This window comes from Centropristis striata, chromosome 14 (genome assembly GCF_030273125.1).
Source record: "Centropristis striata isolate RG_2023a ecotype Rhode Island chromosome 14, C.striata_1.0, whole genome shotgun sequence".
NCBI classification, from domain to species: Eukaryota; Metazoa; Chordata; class Actinopteri; order Perciformes; family Serranidae; genus Centropristis; species Centropristis striata.
In genome coordinates this window covers 24,772,824-24,794,961 of record NC_081530.1, presented here as the reverse complement: position 1 = coordinate 24,794,961, position 22,138 = coordinate 24,772,824, and the positions used below count along the sequence as shown (strand labels likewise).

Below are 22,138 nucleotides of genomic sequence, written 5' to 3'. Positions count from 1 at the left end.
GAATACCACAAGATAAAAGTTCAATAAGACCAGTGGCACAGCTGTACACTGCATAAGCCATTACTTTTGAATGTGGCATCATGCAATCGCATGGTGAGGTACCAATCATAACCTGTTGAAGGCTGCTGCCAACACAGAAATACAAGTCTAGTCTTGTCTCAAATATAGGTTCTGAAGATTGTTTTCTTTTTAAATAAAGTAACCTACACAGAAACATGTGCATCAGTCAACCTGCGTCCACACTTACCTCCTGGGTTGAGCATTGGTTGCTTTGGTGGGCAGGCATTAATTCTAGGTATGTCGACTCAATACAATGGCATTGCCATTTCAATGATCATTAAATTGACTCCTATAAAAAGAGCAGAGAGTGGATGCAGGAATGACAAAAACAGGGACAAAAAAAATTATTGAGTAGGTTAACTTGACAGAACTGAGACTTCACTTCATGTCATACTAATATAAATGTATTCTTGGGGACTGAATATGAGGTGTGCAGACCTGCTATTGAGTCTGTGAATGCTGACAGCCAAAGCACACAGGTAACAGGTAAATTGTTCAAACATAGGTTGAATGAGCATACATAGTAAATCAATGTTATTTCTATGTCACCTGTATGAAAGGAATAGGCAAAGATAATAGACCCCAGCGCTGCCTGAGGCCACACACATACTGTGCCTTTTTTGCTTTCTTTAGCATATCCAAGCCAGACTGCAGTTTAGGCTGTCATAAACAACATTTTCACCGTAAGCACCGGTCAGGGGTGCTGTACAGTAATACAGGGTCACAGATGGGCAATTACCTGCATCTGCACCGGATCTGAGCCTCGAGGGAAGTTGTTTAGATTCTAAACCTTTAGGCATATGAGTCCAATGATCAATTACACAAAACACTTCCAGGACTGCAAAACTCTACCTTTTTCTACCTACAGACATATAAATGAAATAAGATAGCATTCCCAGGGCTTTTGTGTCACATAATTGAAAAATTATTATTATACATTTAGCCACAGAAACTATGTCTCCCATGTCTTCGAATGGTTGACACTGCTCACCATGCTTCTCTTAGGCCCATTACTAAAGCTTTGACACACCATTGTGAGTTATACTCTTGGGTGGGATGGCCTGCTCTGGCTACTCCAAGGATAAGTCATTCGTATGCATTTATATATAAGGCAATGCTCCGACTACTGCTTTCCTACATTTGTACCCTAATGACGCAGAGAAGTGCTGATCTTGATTCTTTCCGTTCCCAAGATCTTTTGTTGCTTTCTGGTCCATGTGCCTGTACTGAATTGGTTTTGTCCACTCTGCGCCTTTTGCATGGAATAAGTTGCAGAATGACTGTAAATGTACAGAGTTAATTTCTTTGAGCGCTTTTAAATATAAACTGAGAATATTCAAGGCCGACTCTACAACATGTACATGTTTTTCACATTCTACTTGTAAATTTAATATTTTTTTTAGAGTTTTTGTTTGTCCTTGGTTTGTGTTTTAACTGTGTAACTTTGTAACTATGTTTTGTATTTGCTACCAAGTTTATGAAACATGTAGTCTGAGATGGCGTAACCTAATGGAAAGTCTCTGAATATGTCATTTAAAATATATGACAATTGATTTTTTTTTCTTTTGTGTTCCTAAAATATAGTTTTACCACTGCAAACTGACTATTGTGCCTGAGCATGACTTACAAAATAGATCAAAGTAACGGACATAGGGAAACAACAGCAGAGAGAGAAAGACATGTGATGAAAAACAGTCGGACACTCATAGCCTCAATGCTAAAAAATGTTTTAATAATTTATCAATGTTTTCAAATGATAGCCTTCTTCACCCCGAAGGAGACAGTTATGTCGAAATGTTAGAAAATGTGCTCAGCGTGGTCATCGTGGGGCACCCCACCTCCCTCTCATCAGAGAGAGACAGACATGAAAAGACAAATGGAAAGCCAAAAAGAGAGATCATCACCCGGCAGCTAACACTGAGACAGAAGAGAGTCAAAGTCAATTCAGTATTTGTGGCATGAAGCAAGGATGGACTTCAGATATATTTTATCATTTAAAGCTATTGCAACATGGCTGTTCTTTTAGCCAGCAAACAAATGTTTGCCTTCTATGTGATTTTATGTGGTTTTCTTGATCCTTCCACAAATTCTGTTAGTGGTTATTTTTATTATTAATAGGCTCTCATTCCAATCACAGATACTTTCCCTGATTTCTGTCAAGGAATGGTAGTAAGTGAAATGCTGCTGCTTTTGTCTGTGTCTACAATAAAACTCTATATAGCAAGAGACCAGAACAGAAAAAAAAAAATCTGGTCCTTAATCTTTAACACACACAATCTATTCCTGCAATATTTGGACTCAAGAATTATAAGGTCCATACAACTCTTCTGCCCTGTAATAGGGTTGGGCGATATATATATCAATATAAAAAATGTATCGATATATTCTTAAATATGATATGGAATTAGACCATATCGCATATATCGATAAAGTTCCAATTTTTTTTCTTCCCTTATTTATAAATGCTGCCCTTACTAGGGTTTTGTCATACTTAGTTTTTTTAATGTTCCTTATTCTTTTCTCATATAAATATATTTATTTCAGAAAAAGACTGGCCTATTATATTTCATAGGCTATTTTAATTTCAGATATTTTTTATTTAAATATAATAATAAAGTGCACTTTAGGGAGCTTTGATTTTTTTTTTTTAAAAGTACTCCTGTTGTTATACAGTATTTATGTTCACTTAAATAAACGGTTTCAATAAAACTACTTGTGACATGTCATATTTGGCTTTGACTTTGACTGAAGATTTGCTCTCACTTTACGATAAAAATATTGGGATATATATTGCATATTGATATTCAGACTAAATATATAGGGATATGACTTTTGGTCCATATCGCCCGGCCCTACCCTGTAACACAGAATTAAAAAAAAAATGGAACCACATACAGTATGTAAAAGACAAAGAAAAGATGTATAAAGAAAAGAGAGAGACAGAGAAAATTGCAGGCATACAAGCATAGAGACACTCACAGAAGACAAGGTTAGATTACGCAGCGTTGAACCAGGCGAGAACAACATCTCTAACATTTTGTCTAGAAGTGGTGGTAGAAACGAATAGAAGTGTGAGAAAACAGAAACAACGTACCCACAATGCGAATGAGTCATTGTTGCTGTGTCTCACTGTTTGTGTTATGTGACATACTAAAGGCAACGATTCCTCTATTGTCCCACGTCAATGCAGAGTACTGATGGGTTCGGTGCTCAAACTGAATGACTCACAATAGTAGAGCTTCAGTGTGGCTGTCTTCATATAATGAGAGAAGCATGTCTTTTCAACACACATACGGTTCACTACTAAACTCCAGAGGGACAGTGGGTGGCTATGAGACTACAGCAAGACATTGTTGTCTCAACAAATGCCACACACCTATAAAAAGTGAGGAAATAACGAAGAGTGCTTATTTTATCCCTGACAGGCATTAATTTGAAACTATATACGTGGTTTTTTTTACAGGTTTCGAGGGCCACAAAAGTCCAAACACTGATTATCACATCAACCTGAGTAAGGAAAAGAGGCATTTCAAGAACAAAGACATCATATCCCCAAAGGCCTTGTGTTTTTCAGAAAGTCCATTTGTGGCTCAGGTGAATCATCTGTTTGAGGATACTAACTCAAAGGAAACAGCGCTGCACAGATCAGCTGATGCCATTTCTGAGACAGAAACAACCAGAAAGAATAACAGGGGATACACAGAAATGGGGAAAAAAACTGTTCAGTACAAGACAGAAAAAAAACAGCCACAGCCAGCCCCAGAAGAAATTCAGTAGTGTTGTCAAATACTGGAGGGGAAAGTAACCCAAAGCTTCAAATTTTCTCTATAACAACATTCAATGCAGAGGCCAATTAAGCAAGCAGAATGAGACAGCTTCTAATTTTTTTCTTTTACTCCTTTTTGTTTTCTTAAGTCTGTCCCTCCTTCCTGATCATCATTCATACTGTATTACCCTTCCCACTTCCCTCGTTTCCTCTTCTTGCCTCCGGTCGTCCCAACGTGGCCTCTCTCCATCTCACCATCCCTTTCTCAGTTTTTTTCTCCCTTCATATCCCCGTCTGCCTTTGTCTCCCTCCCTTTAATCTGTATGTACTGCCAGGCAGTGTCTCCATTCCTCCCTCCAGGGGCAGTGGGCCAGCTCTGTGGCTGATCATAGTGATCCCTCCCTGGGGAACAGTCTGCCTGACACCTGGGTGACTGCCCTAGGGGAGCTGTGTGTGTGTGTGTGTGTGTGTGTGTGTGTGTGTGTGTGTGTGTGTGTGTGTGTGTGTTTGTGTGTGTGTGTGTGTGTGTGTGTGTGTGTGTGTTGTGTGCACGCGCTTGTCTGTGTGTGTGTGTGTGTGTGTGTGTGTGTGTGTGTGTGTCAAGGGGCTAATGGGCAGCTTGAGGGGATTACCAGCTTAACCACTGGGATTACTGGAACTCCACACGCACATACACAAACATGCAGACACACACACATATACACACCAGACAGTCAATAGTACCAGACAGGAGAATCATCCAAGGTATATTGGCTGAGTTGTTACGCCGCCCTGGTTCTCATTAGCCCGGTAGCCAAAACAAACAGGGTTAAGGAGATCCAGCCATGACCAAGGCTAAGTGGGTCTCACCAGGGCCATGCACAACTTCCCAGACTTAGCACACAGAATCAAAGTCCATTAATTTGGAGTATCAGCAGTCCAATTTGAATTTGACAAGAGCAACAGGCCTATTGCAGGGCAACAATCTATAGTCTCAAATAAATTCACAAACTCATAAAGACATCACCGTCAATCTAACCTGAAGCAGGACTGCACAAAAATATGTGTTAACCTCTGATGCTGTGACAGTGCCCAAAGAATTGCCAAAGTGTTGCTGCTTTAATCCACATCCTGCTATTGCCAAGAAATCTCTGAATAGATTATGACCCTGAGCTTCCCTTTTTTTGGAAAGCAATATACACACACGCGAGCACACACACACACACACACCTCTTGTTTATTGCCACACTCAAATTTGCAATGACAAGCCAAAGGTTTCACAACAAGTGCCAACTGCCATAAGTGTTTGTGCGCGCCTCGCTCATATTATGTAAAGTCACTTTTGAATATTTATAACAGAGAGCGGTAGGTACTCGCCTTTGTACTTGCAAGTAAGTGGTTATATTACCAGCACACAGTTAATTGACATCAGACTACTGCAAAATTGGAGGTAGCCTCCAAATATTTGTAAAACTTGTTATAAGAACAGGATTACCACTAGAGAAAAATCAGTACACACAGATCATATGTCAAAGTCTCATAACAGTATATGCACAACACTCAACATCATTGTTACATAATTATGTCAACCACTCAATTGAAACATCTTTGTTTGCAAGTAGCATACTCATCATAATGAGTAAAAGTTCATTCTTGTGTGTAGAGTTTTCTTGGTTGATTCACCCAATTATGTTAATTTGACATTGACTGTTCTTATGGTTGACTAAAATAATTAGATGTCAACAAACATGTGAAATTGTTCATTTGGTGTGACAAGTAAAAATATGACACAATTATAGCCTTCTATAAAAAGACAAGGAAGGTTTATGGACTGTTATGTTACAATCTGTAATGAGGTTAAAAAGATGATATATTCCCAAGTCGAAGGTTAAAAACGGTTAAAAAGCTAAAAAGAGAAGATGAAAAATGTTTGGTTTTTTTACATTAGCTTAAGAAATTATGTGTTGAGCAATATTAGAGAAGTTAAGAATATATATGTCTCTATATTTGTAAAATGTCTTGGATAAATACTGTACTAATAATTTACTATACTACTACTATACTACTGAGTATTTCCAGTCATTGTTCTTCCTTTTAAATTGTTGCAATTTTGTAAAAAAAAAAAAAAAAAAATCTCTAACAGTTTTGCCTTCATCAAGTATCAAACATAAGTATTTAAATTTGCTCATTGTAATGGATAGGTTATTGCATATGATGTGAAGTAGCGCACTTTTTCTCTCATATGACTGAACATACAAGAAAATGAGAGAAGAAAAAAATCAATTAACACCAACCCCAGGTGTATTAAAAGCATGCAGACATAATCTCTACAGGCTGCAGTGGCCACAATATGACACAAAGAACAGGAGCTTCAAAGACTCAAGAGAGATATTTCACCAGGGGATTTGACTCCTGAATATTGTACTGCGCTGTTAAAGTTATTGTAATGATTATAATTATAATCTGTGCCAGGCTGAGCTGAAAAGAACAGAGCTGGTTATCAGTACTGAATTAATGACATTTATAGGAAGAATTGAGAGAGAAACAGATGGGGTTGGAGGAGGGGGCTGAATTAATATTGTGAAAAAAAGAGACACAGAGAGGGGTTGAGAGACAGCAATTAAGAAACAGACAGATGAAAGAGTGAATTATAATCATTCAGAGAAAGGCAGACATTGACAGAAAGACTGAGACAGATTGTGAGAAAAAGAGATGATACCAGTGACTGTATATCAAGACAGGAGTGATGATGAACTTAAGTTTAAGTTCGGAGATACAGACAGTGATTGAGAGAAAGTTAGAATGAGAAAAGAGAAATTATGTAATTCGAAGAAAAGGAGCTATGATGGATGAGCTAAATCCATCAGGAAATGATATTCCAACGAACATATAACCCTCTTTTTTGTTCCGTGTTCCCTCCTTTGTGTCTTTGTTATTTGATATAAAAAGGCAGACAAAAATAATAAATGAAAAAATAAAATATATATATATATATAAGCAAAGTATTAAAGAGGGGGGGGGGGACAACATCTAAGAAAAAGTGTGTTTGGAGTCTCAGATATTTGAATGCACTCCCTGTAGAGCCACAAATCGAAATATCGAATGCCATGTGCCCTTTTCACAATACTGCATTCACATTAATAGGAACATTACTGAATTCCCAAATGGCTGAAATTGCAACTTTCAATGAAAGCATATGAAGCACAAATACACACATAGCAGCAGCCTTTCCCTTCACACTGTGCAAGGCTTAGCAATTATGCACACATTAAAAAAGCAAGTGCACACATCATATTTGCTGCTCAAAGTTTACTTGCAGGGAGGATTACACCAAATTGGACACCTGATGGAAACACATGTTGTTTACTGCAATAAAATGTGTTCCAGCACAAGTGGACTGTTGTTATCTGTTATGGTTACTGTACATATTCATAATTTCTCTTAACTATGTTGTCCTGCAGGGATATCTTACAAGGGATATATCAACAACAACAAGGACTTCCTTAGATGCCGTATGCACATAATGACTTTAATGTTCTTACTTTATTGCATAGTACTGAAAGTTAGCTCAATTTTCAGTTTTGCCAGTCTGGTCTGCTGTATGAGCTTAAACAGCTGTAATTTCATGCAAACAGCTAAGGTGTCATTTGTCACATTCTAGCAAATTACATCAGAAACCTGTGCCAACTGCGTCACAGCCCTAAGCCTTATTTATACAGTCTATGGTCACAGCACTAAATCCAAATTGAAACGCATTAGTAATAAGCGGTGTTGGGCAGTAGCGGTAGGAGTGTGGAACAGCGTATGTTGTGTGTATTAACTAGAAAGTTTGTGCGCCTTTTGGGGTGACGAAATGTGACATGGCAGAGGTAGTCTCAAACAAACTGAAAAGTGCACCAGAATGGCAACATTTTGGATTTGTAGCTGACGACAGAGCTGAGGTGAGCTGAAAAAATCTAGACGGCACAACCTGTAAACTCTGCAGGAAAAAAGTAATAGCAAAAGTCAATACTTAAAGGTGCATTATCACCACCAAGTGGACAGGAGCCACTTGAATGCTGTCATTCATGGACTCTTTTAGACTTATATTATTTAAGTCTTGTATAAATGTATTTCCAGCTGGTCCGGTATTTGGCTTTATATACAAGTAGTTTGAAAATGTTTAGACCGATCCAAATAATACATGCAAATAAACATTGGCTCCATTAGGGATGGGTACCATTCACATTTGAACCGATACGGTACTGATACCCGGTACCTGGGAATCGGTATCGGTACTCAACGGTACCAATTTTCGGTACTTTTGCATTGTGTTTATGTGGTAATAAATGTTAATTTGTTTAATAATAAAATCAAAATTTTTCAATTCAACATATTTATTTCTCAAAATATAAACTTATCTCACAACAACTTATAACTTATTTATATCAAAACAATATAACATCCAGGATGAGCAGTGCTTTATTGTTGAGTGAACGTGCATTTTGTAACATGAAGGTTGCAGTGTTATCAAAGGATGCCGGAACAGAGGTTGGGTGGTGGATGATGCTGTCAACACAGAGGAGCGCTCTCAGGTGGCAAGTGCACGGAGAATTTTTTTTTTTTTTAAATTGCAAGTGCGCGTGTGATTTGTTGTGATGACGTCGTAGCTGTGCGGCAGAGCACCGGTCAGACATCAGACAGTATTGTGGGCATGGCATGGTTGGAATAAACAAAGTTGAGTCGGGCTGCTCTGTGCACATATCGAGGATGAGGCAGGAGTCCGAGGGATTTAATTTCAGCGAGGCAGTTTGGAGTATATTGGCAGGTAATATTCCGGAGTTGAAGAGCGGAGCAGCAGCTGCTAGCTGTTAATGACTGGTCTACAGAAGAATGGAGAGAGCAAACGGAGTAAGGAAGGTCCAACCTCGAGGCAGACGAAGGCCAAGCCCGGGTAGAGACATTGGAGAGATAGCAGCTGGCGGCTAGCAGGCCTAGAGCCGGGCTGTTCGTCTCTGCGCCGGGGTGGAAGAGGGCAGCAGCTAGTGGCTAGTGGCCGCGGTGATCAGACAGGACCAGACGAGGAGGTAAATAAAAAATAAAAAATTGTGCGATCATCAGCACGCTTGTTAATCAAAGACGTTAAATGAAAACAGGTTTAAATCAATGATCAGTTTAAAGTTAACGCCGTTTAGGTACCGAAACATGGTACCGTTTGATTTTACATGAATCGGTACTCGGTAGTACCGGCAGAATTCGGTCGGGACCTATAAAAGTACCGAATTCGGCACCCATCCCTAGGCTCCTGTGCTACTCCCTCTGTACTGGGTAGCATGCTGTGTTCTTACAGCTGTCAGTGTCATGTCATGTCATGTTTGAGTATAATTTCTCAATGAATTCATGAAAAAAAGATTCTGTGCACAAGCAATCAATGAAGTAATTCTGATCTTGAGGCAAGAAAACGCTGGTCTAAGCCTCATACACAGGAGCACGCAGGGAGAAATGCCTTGAAAAAATGCCACAAAAAGAATAAAGTGTTCTTTTTTTCTTCTTTCCTGTCTTTTTAACCTGAGCAAAGCTATTTGGATCTTGCAACACACACACATACACACACCTCTTACCCCCTACAGGGCAGAACTGATGCAGGAAGAGATGAAATACCACTACCTCAGGGGTAAACACACCTCAGTTCACACTTACACAAACCACTCACTCACTAACACACACACACACACACATATGCATCTACATATACACCTCTTGCTTTCTTCCCAAAAAAGTATACTCAATTCCGCTCAGGAATATTGTCCTAACATCAAAGACCATATTTGCTTATTTTCACACCAATCACACACTGCCGTTTCCCACGGCTTTTGTGTAAGTTTGCCTTTTCCTTCCGTGCCTGTGTGCAGCAGGTGCATGTCTATCTGTGTTTGTGTGTGTGTGTGTGTGTGTGTGTGTGTGTGTGTATGTGTGTGTGTGTGTGTGTGTGTGTGTGTGTGTGTGTGTGTGTGTGTGTGTGTGTGTGTTTGTAAGTTTAGTTTTGTGACTGTGTGTAAGTGTCTTTCTGTTTCCATGCATGTCTTTCCATGTGTGTAGGGGGAAGTGGGTGTGACTTAGCCAGGTGTAAAATTGGTGCTGTAGAGGATTGCAGATACAAACTGGGTCAGGGCAGAAACTGGGGAGAAGGAATAAACTAGCCAGTATATGGCTACAAAACAGCTAGAATAGATTTAACAGATTGCACCTTTTGTGATACACGATCATGGTTTTCTTTACACTGCAAAAAAGCCAACTTGTATTTTTTGGCCTAAAACAGTGATTTAATTTGGTAAAACATGGAAATATAAATTACTGACACTTAGGGCAATAATGTAAGTTAGCACAACAAAGGAAGCCAGTTGTCTGTTCAAAAACAAGTTGGTGAGTTGTTGTTACTTATATCTTTAAGTTGGGGTTCACAACAAGGGACAATAGTCTGCTAACTCTTATTTCTTTGTTGTGAAATTTGGTCATTAGCGAAAGCTAGCGGCTAACTGATGCTAGCGGCGCTGCTTGTTACAGCTACAAGAGTAGCCATTAGCGTATCAATGCTAACTCAAAATTGTGGTCACAACATTAGCTGACATTTCATAGCGGCGTTACAATCATGCCAGAGAAATTCAGAGTTGAGCAAACTCAAAAACAAAACTTAAAATATTTAGTTTAATTGTCCAACTTAAAATTTTATCGAAGTTTGTTGCCTTGAAATTTTGAGTTCACACAACTTTTCTTTTTTTGCAGTGTAGGTTTAACATCGACTATCAGGCTTTTTATAGTTATGTCATGCAGAAATTTAGCAGTGAATACTGTGACTGGTTTTTATTGAACATAATTGACTGGCCAAGCAAAAATTTATGGATTAGAATTAACCAACCTAACATATAAAGTAGATACTAGATTTCCTGCCTACAACATTGAACACACAAACTGTTAAAACTACATAACACATTTAAAACATGAAGTTTGTGGCCATGTTTAGCTCCACACATCGCTGATATTTAATTATGGAAATATGAAGCCAACTGGATTCAGCATTGGATGTAGGGTCCAGTTCATTCCAATGAAAGTCTCTCAGTGGTGCATGAAGCTAAAATAGTTCAACTTCTGTGTATAAATTAACATAAATAATATGCATCTATGGGCTCATAGAGCAAGTATGTTTGTATATCCTTTAACCTTGTCTACCAACCACGTGGTCTCAGACTCATGACAATGAATGGATGAAGGAAAATAAAGAAGAATTTAAATAATTCACAATGTGGCTTTTAGTCAACTTTTAGGACATGATGATCAATAAGGGCTATTAAAGTGTTCGTACTGGGAAGTTAGTAAACCTCAAAAAAAGTTATCCGCTGGTTCACAAACATCTCTTTCACAATGTTAGTCCATGGGAAAGTATATGTGGCCCCTATGTCATCATGTGATGGAGATGTAATGGTAACAGTGTGTCTACTATTTGTGGCTTCAAAGCTTGGCACTGTTCCTGGGGGTTTGCATTTATTTTAATGTGGATGTTGGTAATATCAGCTACAGTAGCTGGATTTGCAAATTATAGGCTGTAAATCCTGCCATTTTGATCTACACTCATTTACAGACTGTTTTTATCGTACAGAAAAACCCAAACATCTGATTTAAGCTTGATTGTGATTTCCCTCTCATTTCCTTTCCACTCCTTTTTGTGGCATACCTCCAATGGACTATAATATAAATATTGTGACCGAGTTGCTGGGCATTACAGTATCTAAACTATAAATAATTTGTGTTTTGCACATTGTTCCACATTTTATACATCAGTCCTATTTATGGGTTGCCAAGAAAGTAGCTCTGCTGTTGCTATACTGGTTACCTGAGCATCTCTCCTTCCCTTTGGGGCTTTCTCTGTTTGCTCATCCATTTTCCTCCTCTTCTTCCTTTTCCTCAGGACACCTCTCCACATTAGGACTTCTTTCCTCTATCTCTCATCTGCTACTCTGCAGCCTTTCGTTCTCTCTCTCCACTGTATGGGCTTTTGCAAAATCATCTGGAGTCATAGTCACAGATGGTTATGGTTAAAAGCAATATAGTTGTTATTATTATTAGTGATGAAAGATATGAAAAAAGCTGGCCTTTAAGATGGGAATTTGCTGGCCTAAAAATGGGATTTTGTAGTGAAGGATCTGTCCAATTTGGTGTACAGTACATCATTTTCGATCCATATCAGCCAAGTTGAAGTCAGCATGTGATTTTAACTTGGTTAGGAGTAGTCAAAAGATGCTACATTTGGTGTTATAGTCCATTTGCAATCTTAAAAGGTTAATGCATCATAAAACAACTGTTACCTAGCTGTCTGATTCATTTAGGGAGCTCAAAGCAAGACAGAGCATTAAAGCATGTCACACCCAATGTGTGGGAGTCAATCCTGAAATAGACTGCTATTTAATAGTCTTATTTACCATGTTATAATGTGGTTATTTTTCATGTTTTTTAAATGCAGTAATCGGGATAACAGCATTGATTTCTTATCAGTTGCAGGAAGCCTCCAGAGAGTGGCAGAATTGCTATACCACACCCACCAACCACTATCCCAAAGAGTTAGATCATTTACAGGTGGTCCTCCATATCACCCCTACCATAAAAAAAGAAATGCTGACAGTGGGATAAGACAAGCATTACACTGTAACTGGCTCACTGTGCCGTGTTTTTTTGTCCAGAGAAAAACAACAAGCTGGCAGGCCTCTAACCTTTGCCCTCTCACCTCTGCTACACTCCTGCTTCCCTCCCCTGTAACCTCAGTCTCTCACTCACTGACATGCCTAAAGACGGACGCCCCTGCTTCAGTTCCTTCACCAGCCCCAGGACTGCCATCTTACTCTCACATCACAGAGCCGCTTCTGTGACACCTGACAGAAAAGGCCTTCAGGCCCGCTGTTTTGCCCAAACCTCACCTATTATTCTGTTTCCACTGCTGTGACACAGAATACATCTTCTGTTGTTTTTGTCTTGATCTTGAAAACATAAAAAATATATCCAAAATAAATCCTGTTATACCAGCAACAAAATGCTTTTGATGTGTATAGTTATACATATAGTTTAAATCTTTCTGGTCAATATGACATCAGCACAGGCGCTTTCAGAATTAAATACGGATATACAACTTATATTTAGCCCCTAATATTCACAGAGCCAGCAGGCTAACTTCAGCTGGAGGTCGTACATTTAGCTAATACAGAAATAGCCTTAATTTTAGGTAATTTCAACAATGAACGTTACAAAAGTCCAGCCAACAAGCATACTATGCTAGGCCCCTATATATAGAATGACTCAACATACACACATTAGGTAGAATTTGTTTTTGGTTAAAAACTACTTACTAGAGTTAATGAGTCCAAATCGGAAGCTATCCACCTTTCAAGGGAAACTTTTCAGACCTGAAGTTTTCCAATAATCACGGTAACAAGCGCCAACACGAATGCTGCATTCAGGGAAAATGGGAAATTTTGCACATTTACACAAGTGTGGGCTAAATATTTACTTTACTTTAAAGAAAAATGTAAGAAAAGTAAATGTTAGTAAAGTTGAATTATTACAGTATATATACAGTATACATAGTGCTAGACCGAAAATAATTATGGAGGAATTAACATAACGTGGGGCATCCACACTGCTACAGTAGAACTGGGCAGGAGCAAAACATAATTGACACGCCCATTGAAACATACAATCATCTTATTGGCTGCCGTCATAGTCCATCATGCATCACCTGCATTAACTCAAGTTCGCCTAAGTGACAATACAATTCAAAATCCACTTTCTACAATTGAGAGCATACAGTATATGTCAAGAGAAAAGAAAAAAAAGTAAATTAAAGAATGTCATCTCCTCAACTATAACTAAGACTAAGGAACATCCACTAACAAATAAAGTATGTTTCCCCGGCAGTGGCTCATAAGCTACTTGGCAGTAACTGTTTCCTTAGTGTGTTCATTTTAATAAGTTTGTCCAATCCAACAATGGTTTTCTTTTGCTTCTTCTTCTTTTTGTTGCTTGCCCAGAGGTTTAAGAGGGCACCTGTTGTGTATTGAGTCTGCATTTTCAATTTTTCTAGACTAGAAAAAGTCTTTTTACAGCTACCTACCATAAATAATATGTTATAACTACAAGCCTGTCCTTTGGTCTGATTTTTTTTTTCTCCCAATACAATTGTTGGAGGAAAGGGCAAACAACAATGGGTGCATGATTCACATCACACATTTCAAGATTAATGTCATATAAAGATGGCAAAAATAAAATAAAAAAATAAAAGAAATAAAAGAAAAAGCTTTTACTGTGAAGTATTGTTTCGATATAAATGACTCACATGAACACTATGGCCTGCCTCTGAATCTCTCTGGAACCACAAATAAACCAGTTTACACTAGTGTGTTTTTGACCTCTGTATAAATGTATTCCAGACATTCAAACCACATTTCTAATGATCGGAATGTGAAAGTATCCAGATCGAACCCACTCAGACTGTTGACATGCATCCACACATACCTAGCTTTACTTTCATAAATGGTTTAAGAAGAGATTTGCTCGCAAAACAAACACAGCCACTCAATGGAATGGACAGACTGACAAATTGCAATCATCAAATATTCATACAGTGACTTGATACAACTTCAGTAGCTATTTTTGCTAGTGTGGCTTTGCAGTTTTTTGCTGTAAAACATAAACATACATTTCAAGTGTGCACAGGTTAGGACAATAGTTATAATGGAATCTAAAGTCGATACGACTCTTAGGTAGTTCTAGGATGCATGTTAAAGTGTTCAATTTCTTAGATGTGTTGCTCATCTACGTATATATGCAGTCTCTGGTCAGAATGCTACAATGGATATTCCCATTTTACATGAAAACAAGCAATTATAAGGAAAGACAGGTGCTGAAAGGGGAAAAACTAAAAAAAGCAATTTGACATTTGTCAAAAGACATTAATGATAGTGGCAATCACGGCAATTATCAGGGCCTGTATATTTCCATAGTTACAGTACGGTAACCCCCACAATTTTCATTCCTCCCTTACTATTTGATTCATAACAATCATGGAGCCTATGCCTTTTTTAACCTTACATATGCCAGTCCTCCTTGTGCCTTAAATATGTGTCTCATGCTGTCTTGGTTTTGTTTTTAGCAGGAGCGTGGGCTGCAGATACCTCCTCACCGAAGCATATCCCCCTGGTTATACATTTTTAAATAAGACCAGATTTTCAGGTCTGGGTGGGAAGGCTGGTGTTTTTCACAAAAGAGTCTTAATGTAGGGTTTCAGTAAATGGTGTATTCAAAGTCTTTGAATTGCTCTCAATTATTCATCTGAGACAGTCCCTTGTTTCCTGTGCGTGAATTGATTTATCATTCTCCAAAACCCCATTATGACTTTATTTCAGAATTCAGTGACCCACTTTTTGTTGCAATTACCAAAAGTTATTGCCTTCTGACTTTATTTTGCATGTTGACAGCAATGACTAATTAGAATTTGAGCTTTTGTCAAAGCCTCTGACTGGTAAGCATGTCGTCAGTCCCACACACCATCAGGATCAAATCCTCAATCTGGTAATTTCCTATTTTAATCCTGAAAGTCTGGCAAAGAAAGCCACGTACTGTTACTGCCATCGTTTAGTAAGTTGCATTTCATCCATCTATCCATCCGTGCCCAAAACATTTCTGACGCTCCCTTGGCGCTCACACATTATTAATTCTCAGACAGCTGTTAAATTCTCTGAGGTCTACTTGTTGTCCCACTCACGTCTTCTACTCCAACAATTTATGTGCCACGACCTTACCAGGCGTTCACATTTACTATGACAAAACATCAGTGAGTGACAGGGAGTCATTTCAAATTGCAGCTTGTGACACGAGAAGACATCAGCTACAGCTACGTACAGGGACAGGACCAAAAAACAAGGGAGAGGTGTGTAATGCTGAACTTTATGCTAATATTCAAAAAGCAAGAAAACAGTGCATGTGTGCCAGCCTCGCAATGAATGAATGAATGATTCAACTTTTGGTCTTAGAATGTACAGTCATGGAAAAAATAATTGGACCACCCTTGTTTTCCTCAATTTCTTGTTCATTTTAATGTCTGGTACAACTAAAGGTACATTTGTTTGGACAAATATAATGATAAGAACAATAATAGCTCATAAGAGTTTAATTTAAGAGCTGATATCTAGACATTTCCATGGTTTTCTTGATAATAACCTAAATCATTATCAAGAAAGCAATGGACATTTTTTGTTCTTATCATTATATTTGTCCAAACAAATGTACCTTTAGTTGTACCGGGCATTAAAATGAACAATAAACTGAAGAAAACAAGAGTGCTCTAATATTTTTCCATGACTATACATGAAAAGGATTCACACATTTAGCTTTATTTAATAACAAACACACTAAGGTGCATTAAAGGACCACTTATCCGTGCTGTACTTATTTAAGCATTTATTAAAGCTGTTGACATAAATTAGCCTGACATTCTAAAGTGTAGCTTTATTAGGCACTTTCCATATTATCAGAAATGAAGAAAAAAAACTGAACTGGCATTCTATTAAATGAAAAATGAATAGATGTTCAACCCAAAGGATAACCGCAAGCTGAAGAGCCAACAACATAATGTGACAAATGACCAATGAAGACAATTAACAGAATTAATTTCAAAATGTCACACTGTCTGTTTAAGGGTCTCTCAGGATAAATCAAGCACACCTCAGGAGGCTGCAATATAATTCAAAAATGATTACTTACAAACACACTCCGTCTTCGCCTCTTAACTCTCCTCCTCTGTCAGCCATTTTCCTGTTTTCTTCTTCATCTCTCTTTGTGACTCTGTCTTCACTGTTAATGAGTATGTTAACATGCACACTGGTATCACAGTTATGGATTGTTTATTGTATTATCCTGGTGCCCAGGCAGCCATAAAAGTGAAGAGGGTTCATCCTCAAACTGGCATAAACTGCCAGGCAAGTCAATTGGTTGACAATGCATATGCTCTGGCAACAGACTGGCTTCATAAACTAGGAAAATGCTCTTTACAATTGCAATCATTTTTATTATTTATGTGGGGAAATGTTTCAGTACAGTCAAAAAGCCAACAGGTGTATAAAACTATAAAGCTATCGTTAATAAAATGATAAATGCTCAGGAAACACAAAGGAAACACAAATATACACTATGGTGTATTGCAACATAAATGCCCAATATAATAATATAATAACCATCATTAATAAACTATAAGTTGATAGTTAATTAAACTTTAAAGTTGATTAAACTTACTTACTTACTTTGTTATTGACTGATTATTTTATTGTGTTTTGCAGTAAAATAAACCCATTGTCCACATATGTGGACATATCTTTTTTCAAAAACTACTTCCTGTTAAAAGATGCTGCTTAGTTTCTTATAATTTTCAAGTCCTAATAACCCCAAATAGCTAAGAGAAACTAAAAATTCATAGCACACAAAAACTTGGGTCTCAGGAGGTTATTAAGTAATTTGACTGTTCACAACAAAACAAATAATAATTAATAATGTTTACTCATTTGAAGTAGCGCTATCATGTATGTAATTCATAGCAACCATTGCTTAAAAAAAGTAGCTAGTTAATGATTAATTAGTGGTTCATATAGGATCTCATTTTGCCCAACTAAATCATTTATTGGTGATTTATGGAAGACTGCAATATGAGTTTTTATTAACAATTTTAAAAAGTATTATAATTATCAGTTGCAACTTTTTAATAGCCATCCAAATAATGTTTAGGGATGGATTATTGATAATTTCATAATCGTTAGTAAATATGAATGTTAGAGTAGAATGTGTGCAACAATAAACTTTTAAACGACATAAATCACAGCATTATTTATTCATTAGTAAGCATTCAAATGTTCCCTTTATTTATCAATTTATCAATGCTAGTTATTATAAACTGTAACTGTGTTCAAGATGCAGAGGAGTTAAGTCCATTCTCGAGAGTTAGCCTCTACACTGATAAAAAATATAATTTGGCATGCATTGTGTCTCGCAAAATCATCCAGAATCATTTGTCTCTTTCCTCCGGGTCAGGCTTTGTTTTTTCTTTGTTAATGTTTCCTAATGAAGGCAGGTTGGACCAGCCATATACAATAGTGATTATGAGATCAACAAAAAACATAATCAATTAGATAATTTAGGTAATTTTAATGAGGAACTATGTTCCATTAAATACTTTAATCCCCCTAATTAAAACATTTTATCAATCTAATTAAGAAAACTCTCCCCGGAAGAGCTGGAATGGAAATTGTTAGTACAATTACATATTTATTAGCTCATATTTCTTCCAGGTATTCCCAATGTTGCGTTTGAGATGCCACATGGGGTACATTGTTTTTGGAATGAATTCACTCTAACAGCATTACCAATGAAAAGGCAGAGAGAATTTTTAGAGAAAATATATTTCTTCAAAAGCTTTTGGAGGACACAGAAATGCCATTAAGCCTGCACTGACCCATCTGTCACTGACCGAAAAGCAACACGAGAATGACAAAATTCAATATTAATGTGTTTTAGATGTTGGGGTTACAGAGTGTGAGTGCATCCAGGCGCTCAGAACTCTACAGGCACACAGAGTACGAACAAGAACAGCTCCCTTTCATCCATGTGCTGGGCTGGTATCATGAAAAGGGTGGACAGGTGAGATAAGAACCACCCAAAGTTCAAAACAGTCAATAATTCCAACTTCCAGCCAGAGTTGATAAATGTGTAAGTGGTGAAACTTATAATACTGATTGGAAAACAATTAGCATCACTTAAAAAATGAATAATTTGAAAAAAGAAAGAAAGAAAAATCATTAAATCATTTAATCATTAAATAATTGACAGAACACTGACTGGAAACTACACATTTTGCTTTTACCTGTTATTTATTTCATAATGTTTGGACAAAACGAGCATTGTGAAGGTGTCACTTTGGGCCCCGGATTAATTAGTTTAAAAAACATTCCACACTATTTTCTGAAATTTCTCAAACCAAACAATCAGTCAATTAATGAAGAAAATAATCATCAGATTATACCATAATAGAAACAATTATTAGTTGCAGTCTCATACAAAATGCTTAAAAACCAGCTCAAACAGAAACAAATCAGTAAAATCTTGCTTTAACATTAATGCACATGTGTATGCATGTTGTATTTGTGTATTGTGTGCACATGCACAAACGTGTGTGTGTGTGTGTGATCCATGTTAATCACTCTCCCCATAATTACCATTTTCTTGTTAATGAATCTAACCTTTTAATCACCATTTTGCCCTGTGTCCCAGTGCATGTGTGTCCTTGTGCACATGTGTGTGCATGTGTATGTGTGCATGTGTATGTGTGCATGTGTATGTGTGCATGTGTGTAATGGTGTGAAGGAGAGAAAGAGAGTGAGAGAATGAGACAGCAGAGGTAATTTGGCTTAACTAGCGAGGCGATTGTAACTATGCAGACCATAAATCCGCACTCACGGACACGAGCACACACACACCCTATTCACACGAATGCATGTGTGCACACCCGAATGCATGTGTGCACACACTCACGAAGCACATCATTTCCTGTTATCTCAGATAAGCAGGAAATCCTAATCAACCAATAAGAGCATAGAGGGCATCTTTCACTTCTTCTCCCACTATCTGTTTGTTCTCTGTCTCTTTTTTCCATGCAGAATCAGAAATCACTGAAAAGTATTAAACTCTCATGGTCACCATATTCCTTTCTATTCTATCTTCATCTATTCTATTCTATTCTATTCTATTCTATTCTATTCTATTCTATTTCACTCCCTTGTTTAATTAACTCTGTATGGCAATTTGAGCATTAGAAGCCACCGGATTGTCCGAGAAAGGTTGATTATTGCAGCTGGCTGATTAGAAATAATGCCCATTGAACCAAAAGAACATGGTTTATTCCCTATGGAGAGAGAATTGCTTTTCAGCAAACGACTGAGTATGAAGAGGACTCATTTCATCTCTGCATGACCCACATCCTTTTTCCACAACCGAACCAAACCAGATTTTCTTGCTCAGCACTACGTCAGTGATAGCTTCCTCAGTTTGTGTTCCTGGAGAAAACTGACTGGGTTGAAAAAGGGATTAATAAGGCAGAGATTATGATTTTATTCATTTCAAAGCCCTCAAAAGCTTCGGTATGGATATCTTTTTCACAAGCAACAATTAAAGTTAAAGTTTGAAATGTATCCTTTGGTTTCTTAAATTCTTTTTTAATCTTCTTCATTTTAAAAATCCTACAAATGCCATTTCATTTTGACTCAAATGTTGCTAAACTCTGATCGGTGCATCGAAATCTGCACGATCACATCACCTTATTTAAACCAAGCCCCGCCCACTTCGAATCAGTGCAGAGAGCAAGAACGAAAACAAAAAAACAGAAATCTCTCATGTGAAATAACCAATAACTGTGGAAGGAAATAGTGCATTCATGTAGAAATCAATCCCATACAAACAAAGCTAATTGGAAAATTGGTTTTCAGGGCTTTCAGAGAATCAGAGCAAGGGTTGAGCTATGTGCATTATGCAACCTGCAAATGAACTTTTATTTGGCAAATCATGCTAGTCTCAGCATCTCTTGGGGGAGAGCGTTGGCATCTTTTTCACTTGTCTTTTCTTTTGTTGGATGGATCTGTTTCATAAGCAGAGCTTCCTCTCTGGGTTTGTGCATTCCTTGAAGAAGAGGAGCCAGGAAAAGAGCCTCTTGTGAGGAGCTTTGCTTGGTTTTCATGTTGGATATTGTTGATTCCAAGCATTAGTTCCAGGTGGATGTTTACATCCACAGGATCCAAAATGAAATGAAGAGCTCATTCACAGTTTCATAGTTTCTCATATCTGTTGCTTTCACAGAACGCCTTGGAGCAGGAAAGAGAAGCCTCACTCAAGGATCAAACACAACAGGTAATCAGAATAGTATTAAATCATGTTGAGACTGGACCAAATATAGTCTTTGTCCCTGTAGCTACCACATATACAGTCATGGAAAACATTATTAAGCCACCTTTGTTCTCTTCATTTTCTTGTTCATTTTAATGCCTGGTACACCCAAAGATACATTTGTTTGAACTAATATAATAATAACGACCAAAAAATAGCTCATAAATGAATTTATTTTATTTTCCATGGTTTTCTTGATAATGATTTTGGTTATGATCAAGAAAACCATGGAAATTTGACTGGCTATCAGCTCTTAAATTAAACTCTTATGAGCTGTTTTTGTTGTTATCACTATATTCATCCAAAGAAATGTGCCTTCAGTTGTACCAGGCATTAAAATGAACAAGAAAATGAAGAATATATATATATATACTGGTTATGATGTTTGGTATCTACTAGGAGGGAGGGGAAAGAATTGCTACTCATGTGAAAGTATTACTGCAGCTGGAAGCTTAATTTAAGATTCACACTATTTTGCTTTAAATGTTTGGTTCTCTTTGGAAGAGCTTTCCAATTTTATTGATTGACAAAAAAAACTTGTTTTTCCTCAGCAGATTTAAAAGATAATAGCTGAAAATTTCTCCTTTTGAAAACCTCTTTGCCTTAATAAAACTGCAGTTCTACTTTGATCGTGAGTAGGCAAGATATGACAAATACTTCTTTTTATGGACCAACTTGTGCAACAACATTTCTCAAAACCTAACCTCCATGAGTGTTCAGCCATGTGAAAATCAAACATGTCAATAGATAGCACACTCAAATTTCACAGCTAATTGAATAACTTAATAATAATTTAATTGCAGGCTTAAAAGAACATGTCGAGTGTGAATTGAGTCACAGGCAGATGCTATTAGGCACTATTGATTGCCTGATACAATCATAAGGCAAGGAATAGCTTATCCGAAAATGAGCTTCTTTCTGGGTATTGTGTTTCTTGCAAGAGGAGCTCGATAAAATAGTTCAATAACTAAAGAGAAACTGCAGTGTCACTTTTTGAACTTGAGCAATTTGTGTACTACGGCAAGACAGCACCCTATTGCTACGGGGTCATTTGTTCTACTGCAATAGTATTGCTCAAGAGAATCCAGCCCAGCGCAGATAGCATCTCGTTTGTGGTGAAATAACGAGCATTTATGCTGTTATAAAACAGTTTGTGCTCCCAAAAAGTGCATTTGTACCAAAAATGAGCATCATTAATTTCTAAAACTAGATCATCCGTCTGGTTCCCTTTGTTTGCAGTTGTGAATTCATAATACCTAATACTCAATCACATAAACACATTTGCTCATCACAGCTCATCATTAACTGGCAAAAACACAAAGGAGTGCCTTT

The 22,138-nt window shown here is 37.5% G+C and overlaps 1 protein-coding gene across 1 annotated transcript in view; it reads right to left on the bottom strand.

The window, feature by feature from the left end:
- csmd3b (CUB and Sushi multiple domains 3b) overlaps nucleotides 1-22,138 on the bottom strand; it is a 380,920-nt gene that overhangs the window by 269,845 nt on the left and 88,937 nt on the right. The gene's annotated exons all lie outside the window — the stretch shown is intronic.